The following is a 17622-nucleotide window of genomic DNA, read 5'->3' on the forward strand; positions in this document are numbered from 1 at the left end:
ATCTGATGCCCTCCTCTGTCAGGCAGGCATGCATGCATGCATGCAAATAGAGCATCAATCAGTCAGTCAATCAATCAATACATAAATAATTTTTAAAAGTTTTGAAATTAAAGTGAGGCATTATTTCTGCTTTATTCTTCCTTTATGAGGCTGGCCACTCTTATTTTCAGTGTCTCGCCATTTGACTATTTTCATGGCAGCTCTGGCTATCAAATCTTAAGTGTCTAACTCTAGATATCTGTAGTGTCCCCACTTCGTCACCTGTAGTCGTGAACAGACATTGAACTCTCATTTATGTCTCATATCATTTCCTATGTCTGTTGTAAGTATTCCCTCAGTACACATTCAGAACCATACTTAAGGTCATAGTTGTAAAAGTAACTTTTATTCGCCTGATGTAATTGTGGTCTCCAAGGCTTCCTGTGAAGCTTCTAGCCCCCATACAATCTTGTCTAGGCCTAGAGTGTTTTCAGCCTCTCAAGACTTAACTGCCGAATAAACTAACCATTTCTAACTCTTTCTGAACTCTGACTGGCTGGTCAACTCAGCTGTTCTGGCTCAAAACTCCTCTCCACACTAATTAAATCTTGCTTCTCTCTCAGTCTCTCCTGAAGTGCTCTGCTTGGCCTCATACTAACTTTGGCAGTCTTTCCTACTCTTCTGGCTCCTCATTTTCTGGATCATTCTGTCTTCACCTATGTCTAGCTTGTTCTCTCTTCAACTTTTCTCTGTAAAACTCCCCCAGTACCAGTAAAACTGCCTTGTTCCTTTTTTTCTGCACTGCTCCTCAAGTAGCTTCTCTTTCCTCTCTCTTCTCATGAGAGCCGGGCAGATCCTATTCTGTCAAATCTTTCCCTGATTCGTCACTTTGTCTGCCACTCAATTAGACATCACTTTCAAATGTGGTGCTTCTTCTACCAACTAACTTTACCTTCATTGTTTGGGATTAAAGGTGCATACTAAGGGTGAGCCACATGACAACTAGAAACAACTTTCTTCAGTAAATAACACAATCTCGGGGTTCACAGTGTGATCAAATATCCTGCAACACATAGTTGTTATTCAACCTCTGAACACAGGTTAGAAGTCTTTTAAAAAGAAAGGGTGTGAGGATAGTTCCTCATACTCTCCGGGTTGGGTTCATTTCTTCCTGATAGCCCAAATGTCTCTGGTTATCATTACATTTCTGTGTAGCAGGCTTCCTTTGACCTATAATAGTTACTGTCATTGTTGCTCTGTTAACATTCAGTTCTGTAAGCTCTTTTTCATTATTGTCTGCATTTTCCCTTTATCTTTGGAAGACCCATCCTTTCCCTAGACATAGATTTAGTAATTCCTGAGCGCCAGCACTTGGTAAAGATTGACCTACTCCTTTTATTTTCTAGCTTCCATGGCTCCTCCTATGAAATGCACCCGTTTTCAAATTTTCTTCTATAGGCATGGTATCTAATTGATCTTTTATTTCATTCTTTTGTCTTCCGTTTTCAAATGCTTAAACTTGAACATGGTTGTGGGAATTGGTGGCACTTTGGAACTCACATTGTTTGAGAATTTTCAGCTTATCTGTGTATTTGTGTCTTTGGACAAATTGGGCAAATTTGGGGTCATCATTTCTTCAAGCCCTTTCAAAATGGACCCCTGTCCTCTCCTGGGCACTCCCATATGAATGTCAGTCCTCTAACTGTAGTCTCATGGGTCTCCAAGGTCTGTTGGAGTTGCTGCCCATCTTTTTCCTGTTATTTGAGTGGGAATTAATATTTATTGTTATATTTTTAAATATATTGCTTTTTCCCCCTCTGTATCTTTTATTTTCAATTCATCAATTTGATGAATAGTATTAGGATGTTGGAGTAGATATCTCAATGAATGAGTCAGATTTAATCATTTTAAACAGAGTAGAAAAATTAGTATAACTACAGAGGAAAACAGAGACGCCTCCTTACAGTTTTAGCTCAAACATCAAAATAAAATATGTGTATAAAGTAGTAATATGTTCTTATGTTGTCTCTCATGTGAATTCCAGACTCTTAACTGTTAAACACTTGTACCTAGGTGAGGCTGAATATGAGTGAAAAGCAGCTGACTAGAAAGGGGCCCTTGAGATTCTGATGGAGGCTGGACAGGACAGGGTGGGGACAAGAGAGCAAAGTAGAAGTGAGAATGACAAAGGAAGGGGACAGGAAGATGGGGGTGTCAACAATAAATAAAGAGCCACAGTGACCAGACTTGACTCGATTATTTCATAAAGACATATATTCTCTGAAATGAAAGGATGCTCATTTCCTCAAAGCTTGTGTGGAAGGCTTAAGTGCAGTGTGTACATAACCCTCTGCTTGTGTGAAGGGCTTAAGTGCAGTGTGTGCACAGCCCTCTGATTGTGTGAAGGGCTTAAGTGCAGTGTGTGCACAGCCCTCTGATTGTGTGGAGGGCTTAAGTGCAGTGAGTGCACAGCCCTCTGTTTGTGTGGAGGGCCTAATGCAGTGTGTGCACAGCCCTCTGCTTGTGTGTAGGGCCTAAGTGAAGTGTGTGCACAGCCCTCTGCTTGTGTGTAGGGCCTAAGTGAAGTGTGTGCACAGCCCTCTGCTTGTGTGGAGGGCCTAAGTGAAGTGTGTGCACAGCCCTCTGCTTGTGTGGAGGGCCTAAGTGCAGTGTGTGCACAGCCCTCTGCTTTCAGAAAGATTTCCTTAAAAGTATGCAAAAACAGCAAACATCATCTACATAAAATCATTTTTCTTAAAATTTCTGTGCAAATAATGTTAATTGGTTAAATAACAACCTAGTCAGTTACTCAACACTGACTTACTCTAAAGCGTTTCCTTTACACAATAGATACCACAGTATCTTACAGTCCCTTCTTTAAAACAAAAATGTAGTGTAAAATGCTTTTAGTATTTTGATCTTATCAACATGAAGGAGATTTTCTTTACTACTTAAGAAATGTGGGATTGTTTCTTATTCATATCACATATTTAATTTTACTTTGAGTCATACTAAATATACCAAATTCGACTATATTACTTGGTGGCCCAACCAGCACCCACAGGATGCTTGTCCACCCTGTTTCTCTTACATGTATGAGAGTACATGGCTATGTATGAGTACATGGCTATGTATGAGTGCCCACACATATGTGAGTTCATGGCTATGTATGAGTATCCACACATGTGTGAGTGCATGGCTATGTATGAGTGTCCATGCATGTGTAAGTTCATGGCTATGAGTGTCCACGCATGTGTAAGTTCATGGCTATGTATGAGTGTCCATGCATGTGTGAGTGCATGACTGTGTATGAGCATCCATGCATGTGTGAGTGCATGACTATGTATGAGTGTCCATGCATGTGTGAGTGCATGTGCACATGGACGCATGTGCCCGAGGTGGCCAGAAGTCAACACTGCGTGTCTCCCTTGCTCTTTTTCCGCCTGTGCATTGAGGCAGAGCCCCTCAGTACCCAGAGTTCTCTGACTGGGCTAATCTGGCTAGCCAGCTTGCTCTTGGGAGTCACCAGTCTCTCCCTCCAGAGCCCCGGGCATGTAGGCTGCCACCATGCATCATGCCTGCCTGTAATACTCACATGGGTGCTGGGATACAAATTCCAACCTCATGCTTCTGGGTCAAGTGATTTCCTCACTAAGCGGTCTCCTCTGCTTGTCTGTTCTTATTGACGCTCAGGCTTCTTTTGGAAACTATCTTTCCTTTTGGTGAGTAGGTTCTTTAATCTGGAAGGCTGTAGGTGGAGTTGACATCGTCTTAAGGCCAAGACTGCAGATGCTGCTCTACTTGAACCAGCCAGCTTAACTACTTATTTCATCTCAGTGATGGCTGAGAGATAGGCAGAAACCCAGTCTCAGTGGTCAGTCAGCGTATGACGTTTCCTTTAACCTCTGATGCAAACTGGGAAAGAGGCAGAGCAGCATTCTCTGATGGTGAAGCTGGACCCTAAAGAGATGTTTCCATTTTATGATGAAAAAGACATCTGCCAAACAGGCATGAATTGGAAGAGCCTTTCCCTTCCTTTATTCATCCAGAAAGTATTTGCTGGGTTCTTCTTGAATGCTGGGCCCTCAGAGCAAAGTCTCATTCACTAGTTTCTAACGCTGGCAGTAATAAAATAATCGATAGCTTTCCATACTTAATTAGAAACAAAACAGTGTCTCTCAAAGTCTCATTCTTGTATCTAGGAAGACTTGTCTTTCCAGGCAGAAATTTTAGTTCCAGAAGGAGAATAAGACAATGAGAACAATGCATAAAAAGTTCTTTTCAAACCTCTCCAACCAACAGTCTTCCTGCTCGCCTCACCACGGAGCAGAGAGGTCTGGGAAACACAAACGACGCTGTGTTCAGAGCCAGTTCTTGACCCAGGGAAGATGAATGACCAGACCTAGTCATCATATGATTATAAGGGTCAGGTAGTTTAAAAAGAAATTACAATCTGAATCGAAGCAAGGATGAACAGTGTTGCTATTGATCAGGGTTGCTACAGATCAGCAAATAAGCATAACCCCGTGAAGAAAGGCTGGTGTTGGGGAAACTGCGTGTTCTTGGAGATGGGCAAAGCTTATGTAGGGGAGCTAGCTTTTGTCTGTAATGCCTTTGCCCTCTTGGTTAAAGCTGTTTTGAGGCTATGTTGAGAATTTTGGAAATCCCAAACATTATAATTATGGCTCCACTTATAATTCAAAAGAAAACTTCCTTTTTTTTTTTTTTTTCAAGATGGTCTAAAACTCACATGGATACTGGCATTCAAATGGTCCTCCGTTATTTCAAAATAATGAGTAAGCTTTTCTTGGCCATTTCTGAGCCCTCCGTTTTGTGGGTGCCTGTTTTGTGGGTGCCATGAATGACTACTTAGTCTGTTGACTAATTCAACACTGATTGCATCTCAACGAATTATAGTCTTTCTATAATTTTTTAAAATCTACGTTGAGAGGAATGCTATTGTTTAGCCAGGAATTTGATCACTATCTTAGTTATTCGCTACTGCTGAGAAGAGATTCCATGACCAGGGCAGCCTGACAAAGAGCAACAATTCACTGGGGCTGGCTTACAGTCTCAGAGGTTTAGTCCATTATCATCATGTTGGGAAGCATGGTGGTGTGTAGGCAGACATGGTGCTGGAGAAGGAGCGGGGAGTTCTACATCCTGATCCACAGGCAGCAGGAGACTGTGCCACACTGCCTGTGGCTTGATCATATGGCGCTTCAAAGCCCACCCCCGCAGCAAGGCCACACCTACTCCAACAAGGCCACACCTACTCCAACAAGGCTACCACCTGAATAGTGTTACTCTCTATGGCCCTATGGGGCCCAATTACATTCAAATTACCACAATTACTCATAGGAAGCCATATGTTTTGTCTTGGGCTCCTCTAGGCTAATTGTATTGAATGGCATGCATATACTGTGGAATGCTTTCAGCTATAAAGAAAAAGTGAAATGCATGTAACTTGAAAAGATCATATTGAGTGAGGCACCATGAGGGGGCAGGCGGGGTGGGCAGTAGCTGGCATTAATGCTGTCCTAAAAAAAAAAAAAAAACAAAAAAAAACGTGATCACCTCTGCAGTCCTTTCATGGCATTTGATTGCAGTCTCCCCCACATCTGGATCAGTGCAGGAAAAAGCAAATGATTTTTTAAAAAATTTACTTGAATAAAAATGTCTTTATGAAACCCATCTCTATGTGCAATGAATATATGCCAACAATTTTTTAAGTCTCTTATGCCACAGGATTAAAAAAAAAAAAAAACAACCTACTTCAAAGATGTCTTTTGTTTTTAATTTGTTAAAATACTTGGGAGATTTATATAACTTCCCGAAAAGAAACCCTTCTTTTGTCCCCCCACTGAGTCTTTTATTCAGCAATACTGATTTTAAGATAATTCTAATTTGTTCGTTTAGGTATAGTTTCTCTAGGAAAAGATTACTATTAATTAGCTGCTATAATAAAACAAATAGATTATCGGGGAAAAAAAAAACTCTAGTCTTGATTTTCCACATATATCATTTACATTTTAGGGACATGAAAAATTAATAAAAAGCATTAAAAAAAATCAAGATAATGCCAGTGTTGCAGGCCTGTATCCCATCCAGCAATTAGAAAGCTGAAGCAGGAGGATTCCAGCAAGTTCGATGCCAGCCTGAGCTAAAAGATAAGCAAGTCAGTGCTACACAATAAGACCTTCCTTACCTGAACTTATGTCCAGGTGTGAGGGTGCATACTGGTGCAGTAGGTGAGCTTCCGCTAGGGGTTCCACCCACCTCGAAATACAAGTGCAGATTCTCCTTCATTAAGATTTGCGGGCTGCGGGCTCACATCCAGCAAACATCCGTGACGGGGGGAGCTAAGCGGCTGGTTACAGATCAGATTTCCCCACCTCTCTTAGGATACCCAGAGAAGCCCTTAATTTGATCCCTGAGATGAGAAGATGAGATGCGTTGAGCTTTTCCGTTCCCTACGTTCCCCAAACACATCGCCCTTGATGCTCTCTGCCTGAGGCCACACTGTTCCCATTGCTCTCCCGGAAACAAGGTCTCTACACGTTTCCAGTTCCGTCTGTACATTTTGAGGACATTCAAGCGTTAGCACCTGTCGTCTCATGCTTGAGTTGAAGTCTTCATGGATCACAAGAGTCCATCATCTCCCTTAAAATGACAGTGTAGCAACTTTTGCAAGAGGTTTATTGGAGCAGTGGCAGTCTCTGCTCCAATAAAGACCCAGTGTGCTGTTGGATCTTCTTCCATTCCCTGGACTGCCTGGGTGAGCCTCAGTGGGAGAGGAGTGCTCAGTTCTGCTGGGTATCCTAGGGAAGGGTGGTACCCAAGGGGGCTTCCCTTCTCTAAGGAGAAGTGGAAGGTGCAATGGGCGAAAGGATTTGTAAGGGTGGGACTGGGAGGAGAGAAGGGGGGTTGCAATTGGGATGTAGTGAGAATAAAAAATAACTACATTATGGGGCAAAAGATGGCAGCAATTCATAAGACCTAAGGTATGGGAATGATGTAGCTGTTTGCCAACAGCTGAATGCATAAAGGAATACAGTTACGATGTATTCATTGGAGGATGTGTGTCATTAGGGGTTGGCTTTGAAAAACCTATGCCATGTGCAGTCCCTCCCTCCCTCCCTCTCCCCCTCCCTCCCTTCCCCCTCCCTCCCTCCCCCCCACCCCCCCCCCCCCCCCTCTCCCCCCCCCCCCCCCCCCCCCTCTCTCTCTCTCTCTCTCTCTCTCTCTCTCTCTCTCTCTCTCTCTCTCTCTCTTTCTCTCCTTTCCTCCTTCTCTTGCCCCCCTTCTGCCTGTGGATCAGGATACATGTTTCAATCACTGCTCCAGTGCCTGCCTGCCTGCCTGCAGCCATGCTCCCCATCATGATGATAACGGATAAAACCTTTGAAACTGTAAACCAGCCCTCAACTAAATCTTTCTTTCCTAAGAATTACCTTGGTTGTGGAGACTCTTCACAGCAATAGAAGAGTGACTAAGACATAGATGGAACTGGAGATCATGTTAAGAAAAATAAGTTGGACCCAGACAAACATATTTTCTCTCCTAGATGGAATGTAGTCACAGGGGATAGACATTATTATGAGGGGGGAATAGGGCTAACAGAAGGGGGACCAAAAAAGGAAAAGAGGAACAGAAATTCATATTGCTTGTCAAGTGGAATCTGTGTGTGTGTGTGTGTATGTCGGTGTGTGTGTACCTCTGCATGTGACTGTGCACATGTGTCTCTCTTTGTGTGTACATGTGTGTACATGTGTGTGCACATGTATGTACATGTGTGGCTGTTTATGCATGTGTGTACATGTGTGACATGTGTGTAAATGTGTGTACACATGTGTATGTGTGTATGCATGTGTGTGTTTGTGTGTCTTCATATGCATGGGTGTGTACATTTGTGTGTCTGTGTGTGAGTGTGTGCATGTGTGTGCATACACATGCATGTGCACACATATGGGACATAAAAGCAGCTAGGGAACTATTTGGAAAAAGGAAGGGGGCAGGGAGAGAGTGAGAAGAATGTGGAGGCACAATGAAGGGAGGTGAATAGGCTCACAATACAATCATTTATATATGAGCTTGTCATGCCATACTGAAACACACTATTGTGTACATAACAATTTTTTGTCTTCTCATGTTTTTATTTTATAATTTTATTAATTATTTTATTTATTTATATTCCAAGTGTTGCCACCCTCCTGGTCTCCTCTTCCAAAGTTCTTCCCCTTCCCCCTCCCTCTTCCCCTTTGCCTCTGAGAGGGTTCTCCCTTCCTCGGGCATCAAGTCTCAACCTCCCTCTGAGTATCCTCTCCCATTGAGGCCAGAGAAGGCAGTCCTCTGCTATATATGCCCCAGGGCTTCAGACCAGCCCGTGTATGCTCTTTGGTTGGTCTCTGGGAGCTCCCTGGGGTTCAGGTTAGTTGACACTGTTGGTCTTTTCATAGGGTTGCCATCCTCTTCAGTTCCTTCAATCCTTCCCCTAACTCTTCCATAGGGGTTCCTAACATCAGTCCAATGCTTGGCTGTGTGTATCTGCATCTGTCTCAGTCTGCTGGTGGAGCCTCTCAGAAGACAGCCATGACAGGCTCCTGTCTGCAAGCACATCATAGCATCAGTAGTAGTGTCAGGGATTGGTCCCAAGTGGGCCTTTAAAAGTCTAATTCTACAGCTTGATCAGAATGGCACATGTAGTTCCCTTTGCTTCAAAACAGGATCTCCCTCTGTAGAACAAGCTCTCCCACTTTACAGAAGCCCTTATGCTTGTCATAGACAAGGATCACTTCCTTTTCTGAGACTGGAGGAGATCTCACTAGAATTCAACGATGATGAGTTCAATAGAAAGTATCTGCAGGTGTGTGGCTCCTTTTGTTCCCGTCTGAAGGGTCATGAGTGATGTCAGTGGATCAGGGCACGTGTCACATTGGCTATGTTCATTTTAATCCCATACAGGGTGGCTTTTGGATGCCATGGATGTACGTGGCTCTAGAAACATTTAGCCATGCTTGCGGAGATTTTTCTTTTTACAGTCTTAGGGGTAGCATCTGAGAAAACTTGCTTCAACTGGTTTATATAGTTTTGAGGGTGTTTGCGTGGTATTATCATTCTTAAACATTCATGTTTGAAGGATGAATAACTCTGAAGAGTTTCAAGTATCACACCTCAAGTTTTCTCTTAGACAGCACTTGGAAGATAGAATGATGTTTGCTCATTCTCAGTTAGAAAACTTACTGCTTGAAAATTGAATAGTTCACATTACTTGGCATCTCATTTGAATCAGTTGACTCAAGGTAAAAATGAACACAGGTCCACAAGATATTCCACAGGGGGAACAATCAGTGAGATTAATCAAGTGAGTTACACACCTAGTCTCACTTAAGATCGTCACCAATAAATGACAGAGATGTTTAGTACTTATAGAAACCCAAACATTAGATGCTACAAGCTATTAAATGTTTCTATAGTTTAGAAATAAGAGAAAAAAAATGAGGTGTTCACTGTTGCCAGTCCCATATATTATTTAAAATAATTGTGTCCAAGGGGAGATACTCATTCACTTGGATCTGTTTAAATGAAGAACATGACTGAGTAGCAAGTTTTGACATTTAAAAAAAAAAATCAACTGTTTCCGCCGGCTGTGGTGGTGCACGTCTTTAATCCCAGCACTCGGGAGGCAGAGGCAGGTGAATTTCTGAGTTTGAGGCCAGTCTGGTCTACAGAGTGAGTTTCAGGACAGCCAGGGCTACACAGAGAAACCTTGTCTCAAAAAAAAAATCAACTGTTTACATTAAGATAATCTGCTAGAACCTTTTCTCCCATGAATTTAAAGAGATTTATAAACACTTGGATAAATTGTGTTGCATGTTCATATTACTGCCCTTCAGTTATATTTTCCTATAACTCTAAACAGTAAAAATGAAGCCATCTGTCCATGTCAGGCAATGGCCATCATTCTTGTTTATTTTATTCTTAAGCTTAAAGCATTTCTTCAGCTGGAAAATAATTTTAGAAATTAAGACAAAAGTAAAAAGATACTAGGTTCATAGTAATGAAGAAAGTTATGCACTGAGTAAGCAGTTGAAAATTTATATCCAGGACATTCAAAGAAAGAAAGTGTATGCATTTTACTCCACTAAGCTATTGAATTTCCAACATGAAACAAGGCATTAAATATGTGCAACAGAACACATTATGTATGGGCATATTTTACCATTTTGATCATAGAATGTTTAAAAGGGTAAACAGAATGAGAATTATTTCAGTTAGAATTTGGATTTCATGCTCATATTTTGCAGTTTTACCCTTGTTTTTTTTACAGTCCCTCAAATCTTTGAGTTGGTAATTTGCAGTTGGTTAATATATAGAGAGAATTTTTAAGAAAATAGATGAGGTATCTTAGTCAACAAATACATGTCTTGGGTAATCATGTCCAGGGTTTCCATATTAGTTACTTTTCTCTTTTTCATGATAATATTCCTGCCTACAGCCATTTAAAGGATGAAGGATTTACTTAGGCTCACAGTCTGAAGAAAACAGTCACAGTGGAGAAGACATTGTCAGCAGGTGGCTTCATGGTAGCAGGAGAATGCAGCTACAATGTACTACCCCCTCACTTGTTGGCAGAATAGGAAACAAAGACAAGAAAGGAAGTGGAACTCAGCTATACATCTCAAGGTTTCAGTGATTAACCTCCTCCCTTGATGCTCCACTACCTGAAGGTTCCACAACATCTGAGGACCAAGCGCCTGCACCAAGTTCATGAGCCCATGAGACAGATTTCATATTCAAATGGTAGTAAGTCCCAATTGGGAAGTGGGGACAGAGCTTGTGTCTATGGGATCCTTATAGGAATAGGCATAAGGAACTTTCAGGCACTGGAGAGAGCATCAACTCCCTTACCTTGTACTGAAAAAAAAATTCACAAGAAGATCTCTTGAGCTTGTCTCAGGATTATGCTTGGTCGGAGGAGTTCAGAAAGTTGAAAAATCAGGTATTTTCATGTAAGCACATGGGGTTCCATTTGAATCTGATCCTGTCCTATAGCCATTCCCACATTCAGTGCAGTTCACTGCCCCTTATCAAACTGGTATCCAATGGCCTAATAGTTAGCACTGTCTTTCCTTGCCCTGCACTGAGACTTGAATCTTGGATTTCTCACCAGCTGTCATCTCTGTGATCCCAAAGCAATCACTGACTAATATCTCTATATAGATTTTTAGTATTGCCCCCATGCTAAATCAATATAGTTTTGATTTCCCAGAATACTTACTGAATGAAATAGCATATGTGGTCACAAATGAACTGGCTTTTCCAGAGCGGTTACATATCTATAGGTTTTGTACAACCTCACTGAAAGTATTCAATGTACTTCAGGGAATGGGGGCCTAACAGCTCAAACCCAAGGCTGCAATGATGTGATGGAGGGAAAGTGTGCCCCTCTGAATTATCTCTTCAGTTGCAAGCACAGCCACAGACATGTTCCTGTTTGCCACTGCAGACACTCCAGAAATCTCTGGGAAGTTAGGGACACTCTAGAATCTTTTAGAGTTCATTGCCACAAAATAGCAGGACAGATACACAAAAGGAAAAAAATTGTATATTTTGTATGTAATCGTGAATAGTTAAAAATGTATCAATGATTCCATTCATCTTCATGGCAATGGTTGGTCATCTCAACTTTAGATTATACAGTGGGAAACCGGCCAATATTCTCTCCCTAAATTTCCATAGGACTGTGGCAAATCTCCCAGGGAACTGTCTCCGATGGAGGTGGATACACAACTGATTTCAATTGGTTTTTCATCCTCCTACCTTGGTGCTCCATTTCCGTGGCAGCTGAACCGACCTCAAAACAATGAACATTCCATGTGTAATTGGCTTGGTTCGTTTGCCATGTGGAGATCTGACTTTAGTCAGCAGAAGGGCAGTCTTATGGTATACTTCAAACATCCAGATGCTCTAAGCACCAGAAATAACTTCCCACCCATATTCTGCCCAAGTAAATATTTCCTAGTAGTATTTCTAAGAGAGATGTTGCTTAAGTTAAAACAACTGTTCCTTTGTATTGCTCTTCGTAGAGAAGTGGCCAGCTTTGATCATGTTCTGCTAGCACAACAGAACTCGGCCAGGGGAGGGTGAAGAGTGAGCCTAATTAGGTTACATTCTTCCTTTGTAAGCCACATTCTTCCATTCCTCAACATTTATAATGACAATCCTAGCATTTCTGCCAACCAAATTGAACAACCAAATTGACATACTTTTTTTTTTTTTGTGGTATTTATGCCAAAACAAAAAAAGATCATCTTGGTTCAGAGTGCAAGGAGGAATAAAATTCTCAAAATTATTTATACTCATTTTCCTTCCTGGAATTTTTCTAAGAGGCATCAAAGATATTATCAAGAAAGCAAGAGAGAAACAGGAAACTCAGGGAAACCAAAATAGCTGATTGTTTTTGGTGACTGAAACCCAGATGAGGAGTATGTGTCCTCATCTGGAGGGGTTGAAAGGAACATGAGAGAGCGCACGGTGCACACATCCCTATGTCTGTAGACCCGAAGCTTCACACTTGATCTTCCTGGGAATCTTTGGGGATAGATCAGAGTTCTCAGGAGAGACATTTATCAACGTAGTCTGAATGAGGCTCATGTTAACATTTCTCCTGATTTCTTACTGGTCTAGACACACCATTTTTCTAGGCATGGGTTTTATGTTACAAAGCATAGCAATAACTTATCAGACCCAAATCTGCGCCTCTGGAATGTGTATGTTCTAGTAAAGTATAGACAAGATAAAGCTACTGCTGTCTCTAATAGTGATAAGGTGCGGAGGGTGTGGAGGTCAGGGAAGGAGGGTAAGGGAAAGAAAGATTGAAATTTTAGAAATAGAAGCACAAAAGCCGAGCAAAAGCAAAGCTGTAAGATGACCTAGCTTGGAAATCCGACTGCTGTTTCCACATTACCCACAGGTCAGCCATTTGAAGCGGAGGGGGCAAGCAGCACAAGAGCTGAGTACCAGCAGGCAGAGAACACTAACTACTGCCTTCAGAGCCAAATGTGGTGCTGATGCTCAGATGGTAAAAGCATCATGGGATTGGTCCTTACCATTTCCTGGGTCTACAGCGCGGGTGCTACATCACTGAGCTCAATGATAGCAGAACTTATTAATAATCCCAGGAAGACAAAATCAGAAACATGACACACAGTGTGAGGAGAACCTCAAAATGCTGAATCCGCAGGAAGATGAAGACAAGAAGCACATGACAACCAAGAAGAGCACAAAAAGATCATAGTTACATGTCGTCTCTACTGCCCTGCATGCTGGTGGAAGAAATGCTACAGACGGGCTTGTATTCATTAGGCTTTCACATAACTCTGGGGTTGTGAAACCCCACTTCCTGAAGAACCTCAAAACACAAAACTGAAAAACCCCATAACATGGTCCAGAGCCAGTAGCTTTGAGGTACACGGAAGCATCGATTGTGTTTTTTATCAGTACCATGGCTGCTGCTCTGAGAAAATATCGCTAGGCGCAACTAATGGAAGAAGGAGTTTATTTTGGCTTGTAGCTTCGTAGGGGTGGCCTATTATGGTGGTAGGCATGGCAACAAGTGGTAAGCTTGATTGTAGAGTTACAAAGCTGAGAGATCACATCATTACCCATAAATGTGGAAGCAGAGAAAATGACTTAAACGTGGAATGAAGCTATAAACTCTCAACATCCCTCCCTCAGAGATGCACTTCCACCAAGAATGACCTCCTGAGCCTTCCCAACAGTCCGACTGAGCTGGTCAACCACACAAGCTCATGGCGCCTTTCTCAAACCACCACAAAGAGCAGCAAGTCTTATTATGGTATGGCTTCCATGATTCCTCGTAGTAAACCCGAGAACACGCTACAAAATTATGAAACACTCCAACAAATAAGGCATTCTGGGTGAGAGTCACAGGAATAATAAACAGCAGAACCAAACACTAATAAATTGGAATTAATATGTTAAATTAATAACATAACTGTACAGAATAGTAAAAGAAAATACATATAAAAATCACTCAGCTTTCCAAAACCATGAACACGAAGAACAAAACACTAGTAATAAATAATATAACCAATATGGTCATATAATGGGGGGGTGAGAAAATATTCTTTTCTCTGAAGCTGGACAGAACATCTGATCTAGCTAGATGTGTTATTTCCTTGAAGCATCGGCAATGGTACTAACATACTTCTTTAGGGATGACTTACAACTGACGCTCTCCATGTAGAAGCGCATTGGACAAGGCCAGTACTCACATATGATAAAAATATCTCAGTGAGACGGAGATCAGAGGAAACATCTGGAAGAGATAATATGCACCCATGAAAAACATCTAAGGAGCGTCCTGTGCAACTGAATGACTGGATGGATATTTCTTCTGAAAAGTCACCTTCAAGGCATGCAGAGCTACTGTTCTTCCTTTATTCAACACTGTGCTGGAGGTCTCTGCCAATAAATAGAACAATCATTCTCGCCCTCTCCTGTTGTTAGTTTTGCTGTTGCTTTGGTCTCTGACTTTCCTTTGGAGCAGCTGGCTCTCCTACAATACCCGCAGGATGTGCACTTTCTCCCTCTGAGAGCTGGGGCCTGGAAATAGCAAACACTGAGACTTGGTGGGACTTGCATTGTGCTGCAGAGGCCAAGGTGACAGTTTCAATAAGAAGCCCTAAATCCAGTTTTCAGGCTCAGTGGGTCTTCCAACGAAGAACGTTTTGCCTCCCATCCTCAAAGTTTAAATCTACTCCCAAAAATCTAGACATAAATTTGTAACATGCAAAACCTCACTTACTCTCCTCTTCCTTCCCTCACAGATTCCTTTGGCCCCATCAGTCTCTCTGACACTCTTTCTGAAGAGTGTAGCCTTTCAGTGTGAGGCTTCAATAGACACGGGTCTCTAGGTGCAGTTGAATGGGAACCAGTCAAGGCTTCGGTTGAGTTTTCTCTAAGTTTCCTCAGTCCTGTTTTGATGGACTCTCTACTCCCCATCTCTTGAGGAATTGCCTGGAATCCCTGAAGCTGATGAATCATTTGGAGAATGCACGATTGATTTAAGAAGTCACCCACTCCGGGGTAAGGTTGCTCCCCAGATGTGGTAAGCAAGTGAACGCTGGTCTGTATCCAATCCAGTTGCCCCGAGAGTTTTGCTCTTTCTTTTCTTTCTAGTCTTCTTCCTGGGTTCCAGGCGCTGCACAGTGAAACAGCTGAGGCTTGGGAGGAATCCAGGTAAGTCTAGCCAAAGGTGACTCAGCTCGCCATCTCCACTCAGTGGCGTCCCCCCTATTCTGCGCATATTTTCACATGCCGGGAAGTTCCTGCAGTTTAAATTAGTTCATTGAAAACCTCTCATGCTTAGAAATAGGTAAGTCAGGGTGAGCCCAGTGGTCACTTTTGCTTGTTGAAGCACGTCTCAGTCTCTGGTACGCCCCGTAAGAAGTCCCTTCTCCTGCCATACAAAGAGATCACACTTCTGGTATTGGAAACCTATTGCTCTTTCCCTGGCAAATGTAAATAAAAACGCTTATCGTACCTCACATCTTCACATTCGGCAATTCCTTTGGCTCATTTATTTTTGAGTCTCCGATACAGGAGAGTGACTTAAGAATTCAGCAATAAACAAACCAACAATGCACATTCTAAACTCTCGGGATTGCTGACTCGTTCCAGCTGACTTACTTAGACTTGGGTTTTTCACTTCCTTACAAATGAATGGCTATTTCAGAATTCTCAGGAACTAGATCTTTCCATTGGGTCAAAGGTCAACTTGATGCAGCTCATAGAGGGTGAGTGTTTTGTGAGTGATGTCAAAGCCCTCAGGGGAGTCTGCCAGTCTGACAGGACCTTATTCAAGGATCTCACACAGCAGTTTCATGGCTCATGAGACATCTGGTGTCTAACTTCAAGAATTTCTTAGTTGGTCCCTAGCAGTTACATTTAATAAAGCCTCTTGCGTGCTTATGGGGCAGGGCTGGTGAAAAATCCACACTTAGCATCAAAGCTGGAGGTTTGGTTAGTACACTGGAAAATCTAGTTGGTCCAGGGGGACTGGGTGGGCCCCTTGGCCTCTTACACTTTCCCTTTGCCTTTGATGCTATTCACGATGTAACTTTTCATCCTGTATTTATAGCTAATGACTCAGGAAAGGGCCCATGTCTCTCCTAGCCGTGCGATGGGAGGCAGGCAAGGTTAACAAGGCTCGTTAGATGCTTTTAATCGAAGCATTCGTAAATATTTTTTTTCTTGCTTCACTGCCCATTTTTTTAAAGGCTCTTCTGCTGCATTCATCTCTCAATCCACCTAATTTCTGAAGAGCCCCTGCCTCCCAGTAATTGCTGCTGCAATGGGAGCAGTAGGCCCTTTATAGAATATATGTGCATATATGAATTCAATGGGCGAAAAGAAATAACTTTAGATTGTTTAAACAATGCATTTGTTGTGTAAGGACAGGATTAATGTGGGAGGGTCAATGGAAAAATCTGGTGTCTTCCCAAACTTTCCACGCCTCTGTGCTAGGGAAACTATTTCTAGGAGTGAAGATGAATTTTGTCTTTAGTGTTATTCTTTAATTTTATTAACTACATGCTTACACATTATTTCCCAGTGCCAGACTCTGAGGATTTGGAAGATGAATCTACTTTTTCCTAACAGTCCCTGTGATAGATAATTATTGTTTTCACCTACATTTTACAAAGCAGAAAAATGAAGCACAGAGAAAGTAACTTAATTGAAGCTGCAGATTGTAGGTGGCGAGGCTGAGACCCAATTCCATGAATTCGCCCCCTGTACCAACATCCATGTTCTACCTATCCTAAAGCCTCTGACGCTGAAGCCCTATTGTCACCTACAGCTTTACCTGCTTACAGAACTCAGAGAAGGAAGGCAAGGAAGAAAGAAAGAGGAAAGACCAGGAGAAGGAGGGGGGGGCAGGGAAAATAGGGAAAGAAGAATGGAAATAAAATGGAGAGGGGACACGAAGATCACAAGTGGCAATGATCAGCCTCTGTCACCACACACACTCACACACACACACACACACACACACACACACACCATATATAATGTATAAAACATACACGATCAATGCATATTGATCAGAACAGAAGGAAAAGTTTAAGTTTCAGCATTTTTCCTAAATATAGGATTCTGTTTTAAACTGCAGACCCAATAACTGAGGTTTACCTCTTGCAAAATTGGACTAAACTGACTTTAGCCAGATGTTGTAGATGTGTGTGTGTGTGTTTCCAGGAAGATTCGGCTATTCTGTAAAGCGCACAGTTTGTGTACGGGCTCAGTCTGCAGTGGGATGGAGGCTGCACAGGAAATGAGGCAGGGAGAGGAAGCTTAAGCCCTGAGTCTTATAGAACGAATGCTCACCATGACTGTGTGCTACCATCAAATAAACACAGGGGAGAAGCTGAGACCACTTTTATTTCCACAATAACTAGTGATAAACTGATTTACATACATGCAAACAATCAATTGCTCAGCTGAATTTGCTTCCTAATGCATTAACTCGATAAATAGCTATATTTTGAGATATCACATTAAAACACACATACACACACACACACACACACACACACACACACACACACACACACA

Source organism: Mus pahari, chromosome 21, assembly GCF_900095145.1.
Source record: "Mus pahari chromosome 21, PAHARI_EIJ_v1.1, whole genome shotgun sequence".
Classification (NCBI taxonomy): Eukaryota; Metazoa; Chordata; class Mammalia; order Rodentia; family Muridae; genus Mus; species Mus pahari.